Below are 11746 nucleotides of genomic sequence, written 5' to 3'. Positions count from 1 at the left end.
CTGAACATGGATACCAACATTCTGAACAAAATACTAGCAAACTGGATTCAACAGTATATTGAAAGTAACATAGGGAATTCCCGGGTGGTCCAGTGGTTAGGACTCGGCACTTTCACTGTCATGGGCCCAGGTTCGATCCCTGGTCAGGGAACAAAGATCCCAAAAGCCACATGCGATCAAAAAAAAGGAAAAGAAAAACAAAACACAACAACAAAGTAACATACACTGTAGTCAAGTGGGATTTATCCCTGGGATTCAAGGATGGTTCAACATACACAAATCAAAAATATCCAGTTAGGGTTAGGATTAGGGTTAACAAAACGAAGGATAAAAATCATATAATCATTTCAATAGATGCAGAAAAAGTATATGATAAAATACAACATCCTTTCATGATAAAAATGCTCAACAAATTGGGTATAGAAGGAACATGACTCAACTTAATAAAGGCCATATATGACAAGCCCATAGCTAACATCAAAGTCAGTGGTGAAAGGTGAAAAACTTTTCATCTAAGATCAGGAGCAAGACAAGATGTCCACTCTCACCACTCCTACTCAACATCATACTGGAAGTCCTAAGCCAGAACAATCAGGAAAAAAAAAAGAAAGAAAGAAATAAAAGGCATTCAAATAGGAAAGGAAGAAGTAAAACTCTTTGTTTGCAGATGATATGATCTCATATATAGGCATAGCTTGGAGATAAGTGGGTTCAGTTCCAGATTCACAATAAATCAAGTCACATGAATATTTTTGTTTCCCAGTGCATATAAAAGTTATGTTTACACTATATTGTAGTCTATTAAGTGTACAGTAGCATTATGCCTAAAAAAGCCATATACATACCTTAATTTTAAAATACTTTATTCCTAAAAAATGCCAACCGTCGAGTCTTCAAGTCATAGTAGTAACATCAAAGATCACTGACCACAGATCACCATAACACATGTAATAATAATTTAAAAGTTTGAAATACTGCAAGAATTACCAAAATGGGACACAGAGACACAAAATGAACAAATGCTGTTGGAAAAATGGCGCCAATAGACTTGCTGAAAGCAGGGTTGCCACAAACCTTTAATTTGTAAAAAACATAACATCTGTGAAGCTCAATAAAGAGAAGCACAATGGGCTTCCCTAGTGGTGCAGTGGTTGAGAGTCCGCCTGCCGATGCAGGGGACGCGGGTTCGTGCCCCGGAGGATCCCACATGCCGCGGAGCGGCTGGGCCCGTGAGCCATGGCCACTGAGCCTGCGCGTCCGGAGCCTGTGCTCCGCAACAGGAGAGGCCACAACAGTGAGAGGCCCGCGTACCACAAAAAAAAAAAAACAAAAAAAACAAAGAGAAGTACAATAAAACCAAGTATGACTGTATAGAATATTCTGAAGATTCCACCAAAAAACCGTTAGAACTTATAAACAAAGTCAGTAAAGTTGCAGGATGCAAAATCAACCTACAGAAATCAGTTGCTTTTCTACACACTAACATCAAACAATCTGAGAAGAAAATAAGGAACACAATCCCATTCACAATAGCATCAAAAACAATAGAATACCTAGGAATAAATGTAACCAAGGAGATGAAAGAGCTTTACACTGAAAGCTCTAAGACTTTGATGAAAGAAATTGAAGAAGACACAAACAAATTGAAAGATATCCCATGTACATGGATCAGAAGAATTAATATTTTTTAATGTCCATGCTACCCAAAGCCACCTATAGATTCAGTGCAATCTTTATCAAAATTCCAGTGGCATTTTCCATAGAAATAAACAATCCCGGGACTTCCCTGATGGTCCAGTGGTAAAGAATCCGCTTTCCAATGCAGGGGACATGGGTTTGAAGCCTGGTTGGGGAACTAAGATCCCACATGCCACAGGGCAACTAAGCTTGCGTGCCACAACTACTAAGCTTGCACGCCTCAACAAGACAGCCCGCAAACTATAGAACCCATGCACCCTGGAACCTGCATGCCACAAGTACAGAGCCCACACACCCTGGAGCCCACATGCCACAACTAGAGAGAAGCCCACATGCCACAACTAGGGAAAAGCCTGTGGACCATAATGAAGAACCCACACGCCATAACAAAAAAGATCCCACATGCCGCAACTAAGACCCGATGCAGCCAAAAAAAAAATCCTAAAACACACACAAACACACACACACACACGCCCACACACAAAACACAAAAAAGCCAAAGCAATCTCGAGAAAGATGAACAAAGCTGGAGGCATCACAATTCCTGGTTTCAAACTATATCACAAAGCTATAATAATCAAAACAGTATGGTACCAGCATAAAAGCAGACACATAGACCAATGGAACAGAATTAAGAGCCCAGAAATAAACCCTCACATATCTGGTCAACTAATATTTGACAAAGGAGCCAAGAATTCTCAATGGGGAAATGACAGTCTCTTCAATAAATAGTGTTGGGAAAACTGGATAACTACATACAGGAGAATGGAATTGGACCCCTATTTACACCATTCACAAAAATTAACTCAATACTGGTTAAAAATGTAAACATGGGGGCTTCCCTGGTGGCGCAGTGGTTGAGAGTCCGCCTACCGATGCAGGGGACACAGGTTCGTGCCCCGGTCCGGGAAGATCCCACATGCCGCGGAGCGGCTGGGCCCGTGAGCCATGGCCACTAAGCCTGCGCGTCTGGAGCCTGTGCTTCGCAACGGGAGAGGCCACAACAGTGAGAGGCCCGCAAACCGCAAAAAAAAAAAAAAAAAAAAAAAAAAAAAAGTAAACATAAGAACTGAAACCATAAAACTTCTGGAAAAAAACAGGGCGAATGCTCCTTGACATTTGTCTCAGCAATTATTTTTTTGATGTAACACAATAAACACAAGTAACAAAAGCAAAAATAAACTAGTGAGACTACTGCACAGTGAAAGAAACAACGAATGAAAAGACAACCTACAGAATGCGAGAAAATATTTGCAAATCATATATCTGATATTTTGGTTAAAATACAAAGAACTCATACAACTCAATATCCAAAAAACGAACAATATGATTTTAAAATGGGCAGAGAAACTGAATAGACATTTTTCCAAAGAAGACATACAAGTGGTCAACAGGTCATGAAAAGGTGCTTGACATCAATAGTCATCAGGGAAATGTAAATCAAAACCACAATGAGCTATCACCTCACACCTGTTAGAATGTCTATCACTAAAAATACAAGAGATAACAAGCGTTGACTAGCTTGTGGAGAAAAGAAAACAACTGTGCACTGTTGGTGAGAATGTAAATTGGTGCGGCCACTAAGGAAAACAGTATGGACATTCCTCAAAAAATTAAAAATTGAGCTACTATATGATACAGCAATCCCACTTCTGGGTATACACCCAAAAGAAATTAAAACTGGATCTTGAAGAGATATCTGCACTCCTATGTTCATTGCAGCATTATTCACAATAGCCATTATTCACAATAGCCAAGACAACCTGTGTCTGTCAAACAGATGAATGGATAAAGATGTGATATATACATACAATGGAATATTACTTAGCCATGAGAAATAAGGAAATCCTGCATTTGTGACAACATGAAGTGGACCTTGAGGGCATTATGCTAAGTGAAATAAGTCAAAGAAGGAAACACAAATACTGAAATATATCACATATATGAGGAATTTTAAAAAGCTAAACTCATAGAAACAGAGAGTAGAGTGGTGCTTACCAGGGGGTTGGGGGTGAGGGAAATGGGGAGATGTTGATCAAGGGTACAAATTTTCAGTTATAAGATGAATAAGTTCTGGGGATCTACTGTAGAGCATGGTGATTATAGTTAATAATACTGTATTATATACTTGAAAGTTGCTAAGAGAGTAGATCTTAAATGTTCTTACCAGAAGAAACAAATGTTGATTATGTGATGTGATGGAAATGTTATCTAATGCTATGTGGTAATGATTTTACAAAATATAAGTGTATTAAATCAACACATTGTACATCTTAAACTTATACTATAGGTCAGTTATATCTCAATAAAGCTGGAGAAAAAGGTTAAGCTTTATAAAGGATAACTGTATTTGTATGTAGCCAAAGGATAAGACAAAGCTATCATCTTAACTCCACACATTTGTTCTCACTGTCCTGTAAGTTCTAATTTCCTTAGGTTATTTTATACTTAAAAATTAATAATTAATAACTTTCAAGAGCTCAAAGTCAGAGATCTTAAAAACTAAATTTTAGTTTAATTTAAAAACAATCAATATTAATATAAAAAATTAACAGAAAAAAGACATTTTAGCATTTACATAGAAAGCTCAAGTTTAGATTTAAACAATTTACAGTACTGTCTGAAGTTACAAAAGTCTATCTTTTTATGAAAACATTAGTTATCATTTAATTTAGTTGAACACATAGGTTTACAATTTTATTTTATTTTATTTTTTAACATCTTTATTGGAGTATAATTGCTTTACAATGGTGTGTTAGTTTCTGCTTTATAACAAAGTGAATCAGCTATACATATACATATATCCCCATATCTCCTCCCTCTTGCGTCTCCCTCCCACCCTCCCTATCCCACCCCTTTAGGTGGTCACAAAGTACCGAGCTGGTCTCCCTGTGCCATGCGGCTGCTTCCCACTAGCTATCTATTTTACATTTGGTAGTGTATATATGTCCATGCCACTCTCTCACTTGGTCTACAATTTTATAAATAATAAGGAAAGCAATATTAGCTTATCTGACCAGTAAATCTAGTATAGGAAACTTAAGAGATTTGAACTACAGTTATTAGGCTTTCTCTGAGAAATTAAAACCTTTGCATCACCTAGAATAGTGCAAGAGTATCTAAAATTGTGATAAAATCAGGGTTAAGTCATATTATCAAACCAGACTAATTTCTGAGGATTCATTTTAACTAGAAATACTGCTTTATTTTTTCCTTTTATGGTAATATTCCGATTATTAAATTACTTAAGTTGGTTAAAAGCTCTGAGTGACCTATATTGGTTTTTACATTTCAACTTAGTAACCAAGGCCATTAACTTAATTCAATTATTCCTTTTTTTTCCCTTAGGAGTTCAGCTTCAGCTAGACACACACACACACACACGCCCCCCCCCCAAAAAAAAGTCTTTAAAGAATCAGCATATTTAAAACACTATAAGTTAAAATCATCTCTTTCTTTTAGAAATTCTTGAGTTTCCTTATTTTAAATTCACACAAGTCCTTAGCAGATAGCACAGAGGCCTTACAGATTCTAAGGAACCTTACAGTAACTTGATTTAGTAGTTTTCTCTTTTTCTAATGTTAGATTTGTCTAAATGGATATTCCTAAAGTGTACAAAAAATGAAAACCTTTATCACCAACAAAAAGACTGACTATTGTAGACTGAGTTTTTGTTTTCCTTTTTGCTCTAAAACATTGGGGAGGTATAAACTCATAAAATTTAAAAATTCCCCAAAGTTCCCTGAAATGGCCACTGTAACTCAAACTTTCTTTAATAAAAAACTGTTATTTTACCAAATGGGCTCAGGAATTAGGGTTACAAACAGAGAAACAATAGGAAGCAAGAATTCAACGAGGAGGAGTTTGAGGTTAGATGCTGACACACCCAAATAGATAAGAGAAGAAAATACCATGATTATAACAAGGTATGGAGGTTTGAACCAAGCACACAGCTGGGCTGTACCGCACTGATGCAGAGACCTCTGACTACACTTCCAGCAGCCACCATGTTATCCTACAGCAAGGCTGTGGAGGAGGAAATACCACACTCTTGCCACCAAGGCATTCCTTTCCTCCAGACAAGACATGGAATGCCCCGCACTATATGTCCACAAGTCTGATGGACCTACAACCATAAGGATTGCTAGATTTAGCAAATAAAAATATAGGATGCCCAGTTAAATTTATATTGCAAATAAACAATAAATTTTTTTAAATATAAGTATGACCCCAAAGTTATTAGAGTTCTCGAGGGCCAGTTTGGAAAGAGACTTATTAGGTCTGTGCCTCTATCTGTTCCTTAAAAAAGATGCTCCCTTGTAACAATCAGAACAAAAATTACCAAGGAATGGGGAAAAAAATCATTTGACAAGTCAATTAAAAGTCATAGAAGAGGGACTTCCCTGGTGGCACAGTGGTTAAGAATCTGCCTGCCAATGCAGGAGACATGGGTTCGAGCCCTGGTTCAGGAAAATCCTACATGCCACGGAGCAGCTAAGCCCGTGAGCCACAACTACTGAGCCCTCGAGCCACAACTACTGAAGCCCGCACACCTAGAGCCCATGCTCCATAACAGAGAAGCCACTGGAATAAGAAGCCTGCGCACCACAACAAAAGTAGCCCAATCCCGCGCGCAGCAACTAAGACCCAACGCGGCCAAAAATAAATAAATAAAATAAATAAATTTTTTAAAAAAGTAATAAAAGACAAACAGGTTTAGTAAAGGATTGCCTAATACTCTCCAAAGTATTAACCAAGAGAGGAACCATGGATATCCTAGGATATCCTAGGATAACAAAATACAGCAATGAGAACGCAACAGAAATACCTGAAGTTCAATATTGTCCTTGAGACATACCCAGCAGCAAACCGGAAGAAGGCCACACAACAGTTCAGAATTGAGCGCTTAAGATTTGAGGGTCCTGTGGGGTTGCCATGATGTGGGGTCTTTATTTATTTATTTATTTTTTTGCGGTACACGGGCCTCACTGTTGCGGCGTCTCCCATTGCGGAGCACAGGCTCCGGACGCGCAGGCTCAGCGGCCATGGCTCACGGGCCCAGCCGCTCCGCGGCATGTGGAATCTTCCCAGACTGGGGCACGAACCCGTGTCCCCTGCATCGGCAGGCGGACTCTCAACCACTGCGCAACCAGGGAAGCTCGGGGTCTTTATTTTGATGAAACTTCCAAACTATTAAAAATAAGGAGACCAGCTAAAAGAGAAAGCTGAGTTTATTAAACCTGCCGAGCAATAGACACACGCATTCATTTGGAAATACAGTCTTTCCCAAATAATTCTTCAGCCGGGCTTCTATCTATTACACTGAATATGCAGAGAGAATTCTGATTGGCTCTAACAGAAGGGGGAAAGATCCTGATTGGCTCTTACACCGAATAGCAACAGCTTCAACAGTCTATAAGACTGGTTTACTCTGGCCTCCTGGTCCCTGATGTGCTTTGTTAAATTGAGATATATGCAATATGTATACCATAATATTCACCCTTTAAAGTGGGCAATTCAGTGGCTTTTACTATATTCACAAAGTCGTGCAGCCATCACTGCTAATTCCAGAGTGTTTTCCTCACCCAAAAAGAAACCCTGTACCCATTGGCAGTCACTCCCCATTCCTCCCTCTCCTTAACCCCAGGCAACCACTAATCTGCTTTCTGTCTCCATGGATTTGCCTACTCTGGATATTTCATATAAATTGTATCGTTTAATAGGTGACCTGCATATAATGTGTGGTCTGGCTTCTTTCACTTCGTCTAATGTTTTCAAGGCACATTCATGTTACAGCACGCATTACTGCTTCATTCCTTTTTATGGCTGAATAATATATCACATTTTGTTATCCTTTCATAAATGATTAACATGTGGATTGTTTCCACTTTTTTGGCTACTATGTATGACACTGTTACGAACATTCATGTGCAAGTTTTTGTGTGATATTTTGTGTAATATTTTCACAACATTCATGTGAAAATTTTTGAGAATGTTAGGCATAACGAAGAATGGAATTTCTGGGTCATAACTATGTTTAACCTTTTGAAGAACTGTTTTCCAAAGCAGCCACATCATTGTACATTTCCACAGCAATATATGAGTGTTTCTTTTTATGGACACTTAAGTATATCATGCTTCCTTAAAAAGACACTCAGAAGCCTCCAAAATGAGGCAAGCACAGATTATTCAGGAGAACTTCCAAGGGGAATAACTGAATTCCACTTCATGCATACTCTGCCAACTACAATTCCTACAGTGGGAACAGTACAGCTAAAAAACGTTTAAAGCTTGTCTCTGACCTACCAGAAGTCATATAGGACCCCACTGCTCTGAAAGCCCACAAAGTACTCTAAATCCATTAACAAGAGTTGTCATGAACAATCATACAGCCCGTGATTTCCTCTAGTCCACCAAGTCAACATTGCTACAACTATGTAAATACGACAGGGCAAACAGAAAAAGCAACCTGACTCTATAAAATAGGCCCAGTTGGATTCTGGGACATGTTTTGATTGCATGTATTGAATAATCTAGGTCCTTGGCTTCCAGACCTATCAAAAGACTAATAGTCACTTTGATCCTGATAATTACCTATGTTACAATACGTACCAATACAGACTATCCAGAATCTAAGTACCATTGGGGCCCTACTAGTAGGGCAGCCATTGTCACAACAGATGGTCCAATAACTCATCCTACAACAGAAACATAAAAGATTAATCTTGGTTCAATTATAGACTACATTCAGTGGATGGCCTTCTTAATCAGCAAATTGATCTTAATCAGCAAAACCTTAGCAATGATGAAAATCTGGATATAATGTATGAATGTCCTGAGACTTAACTTTGTTCTTTTTATTATTATTTTTTTTATTTTATTTTTTTGGCTGCATTGTCTTCGTTGCTGCATGTGAGCTTTTCTCTGGTTGCGGTGAGTGGGGGCTACTCTTTGTTGTGGTGCATGGGCTTTTCATTGTTGTGGCTTCTCTTGTCGCGGAGCACAGGTTCTAGGCTCACAGGCTTCAGTAGTTGTGGCACGTGGGCTCAGTAGTTGTGCCTCTTGGGCTCTAGAGTGCAGGCTCAGTAGTTACGGTGCACATGCTTAGTTGCTCTGCGGCATGTGTGATCTTCCTGGACCAGGGCTCAAACCCGTGTCCCCTGCATTGGCAGACGGATTCTTAACCACTGTGCCACCAGGGAAGCCCTAACTTTGCCTGTTCTTCACCTAAAAGGAGGATGGAGAAAGAGCAGCTCCTGACAGCTGGAACTGATCTGGTGCTCACAGCTGGACCACAGTATTATTACAGGCTGTTCTGACGCTCATAGGCCATTTTGTTCTCCCCTTCTCTGGTTCTTTTCTCACAGAACACCAGCTCCACACAGGTTATTCTGAGAAGATGATAAAAATGAAACTCTTCAGAGAGACAGAAGTAGAATGGCTGCAGGAAGGAGAAAATAGGGAGTTACTGCTTAATGAGTACAGGGTTTCAGTGTTCCAGCGCTATGGATATGGATGGTGGTGATGATTGCCTAACATCATGAAGGAATTTAATACCACTGAACTGTACACTTAAAATGGTTAAGATGGTAAATTTTATATTATGTATATTTTACCAACATTTTTTAAATTTATTTTTAATATTTATTTATTTGGTTGCACCAGGTCTTAGTTGTGGCAGGCGGACTCCTTAGTTGCGGCATGTATGTAGGATCTATTTCCCTGACCAGGGATCAAACCCAGGGCCCCTGCATTGGGAGCGCAGAGTCTTACCCACTGTGCCACCAGGGAGGTCCCTTATCAATGTTTTTTAAAATTTATTTATTTATCTATTTATTTATTTTGGCTGCTGTTGGGTTTTCGTTGCTGCACGCGGGCTTTCTCTAGTTGCAGCAAGCAGGGGCTACTCTTTGTTGCGGTGCTCAGGCTTCTCATTGTGGTGGCTTCTCTTGTTGCAGAGCACGAGCTCTAGATGCGTGGGCTTCATTAGTTGCAGCATGCAGGCTCAGTAGTTGTGGTGCACGGGCTTAGTGGCTCCGTGGCATGTGGGATCTTCCCAGACCAGGGCTCGAACCCATGTCCCCTGCATTGGCAGGCGGATTCTTAACCACTGTGTCACCAGGGAAGCCCTCAATGGTTTTTAAACAGAAAAAAACAAGGCTAGTTTATAATTTTGTCTGAACACAAATAAAAGCAAGGTCACAATGCTACCCACCAAATACCTTATCATAGAATTGTCCCCACTTTCTGACAATGTCCAACCTAGAGCTAACCCTCCCCTGTATCACTCAGCCAAAGCCCAAATCATTTAAGTTCTTTCTGACATCCTCTTATTGAGACCCCTACAGTTCCCCATGGTGTGTGTTTTACCTTACTGCGATGAATAAGAAACCTAGCTTGTATAACTACAGGTGTGTTCTTAGTGGTCTCTGACTGAAGGGCATTGACAACATATATAAATTATATTTCTATAAAGCAATGAGTGATACAAGTTATTTCTGTTATTCCCTTCATTTTTTTCCCTTCATTTTTATAAAACAAGTTTTCTTGAACCACACCCAGGTTAAGAAATAGAACTTTAGGCTCCCTGACTTCAGACTATACTACAAAGCTACAGTAATCAAGACAGTATGGTGCTGGCACAAAAACAGAAATATAGATCAATGGAACAAGATAGAAAGCCCAGAGATAAACCCACGCACCTACGGTCAACTGACCTATGACAAAGGAGGCAAGGATATACAATGGAGAAAAGACAGCCTCTTCAATAAGTGGTGCTGGGAAAACTGGACAGGTACGTGTAAAAGTATGAAATTAGAACACTCCCTAACACCATACACAAAAATAAACTCAAAATGGATTAAAGACCTAAATGTAAGGCCAGACACTATCAAACTCTTAGAGGAAAACATAGGCAGAACACTCTATGACATAAATCACAGCAAGATCCTTTTTGACCCACCTCCTAGAGAAATCGAAATAAAAACAAAAATAAACAAATGGGACCTAATGAAACTTAAAAGCTTTTGCACAGCAAAGGAAACCATAAACAAGACCAAAAGACAACCCTCAGAATGGGAGAAAATATTTGCAAATGAAGCAACTGACAAAGGATTAATCTCCAAAATTTACAAGCAGCTCATGCAGCTCAATAACAAAAAACAACCAACCCAATCCAAAAATGGGCAGAAGACCTAAATAGAAATTTCTCCAAAGAAGATATACAGATTGCCAATAAACACATGAAAGAATGCTCAACATCATTAATCATTAGAGAAAAGCAAATCAAAACTACAATGAGATATCATCTCACACCAGTCAGAATGGCCATCATCAAAAAATCTAGAAACAATAAATGCTGGAGAGGGTGTAGAGAAAAGGGAACACTCTTGCACTGTTGGTGGGAATGTAAATTGATACAGCCACTATGGAGAACAGTATGGAGGTTCCCTCTTCCATTCAGCATGTTTCTTCATCCACTGTATTACTGCAAATTGACAGCTGGATCCAGAGGCTCGGCCAGACTCTGGTTCAGTCCCTTTGGCAATACCGTGGGCAGTGTTGGCTTCTTTTATCATGAGGCACATATCTGGTTTTCTCCCTTTTTATGATGCTGGCGTTTGTTGGATGCAATGCCCAGATCCATTCATTTAGTGGTGGATACAAAATAGTGGCAGTCCAATTCTATTATTCCTTTTTCATTTATTAATTGGAATACTTTCATTAAGAGATGCTTCTTCTTATGTACTATTTGGTTATCTGTAAGTATAGTTCACATAGGGAAGGTAGAATGAATGCTTGCTTCTTTGCCTTTGTTTTTCATTTTTTAAGGTAGTGAATTGGTTTTTCTGAAGATGAACAACTAATTTAAATATATGTGTGTGTGTATATATATATTTTATATATATATAAACTCATGGATTCAAAGGTATTTGATAGGTTTTAATCAATGGCAATTATTATTATTGACAGTCAAGTTGTCCTATCTTTGGCCTCTTGGAGCCTCTACAGTTGGGCTCCTGAATGGCTTGATCCACTCCTGGTGGTG

Source organism: Orcinus orca, chromosome 2 (genome assembly GCF_937001465.1).
Source record: "Orcinus orca chromosome 2, mOrcOrc1.1, whole genome shotgun sequence".
NCBI classification, from domain to species: Eukaryota; Metazoa; Chordata; class Mammalia; order Artiodactyla; family Delphinidae; genus Orcinus; species Orcinus orca.
Note: the sequence above shows the minus strand (reverse complement) of the source record.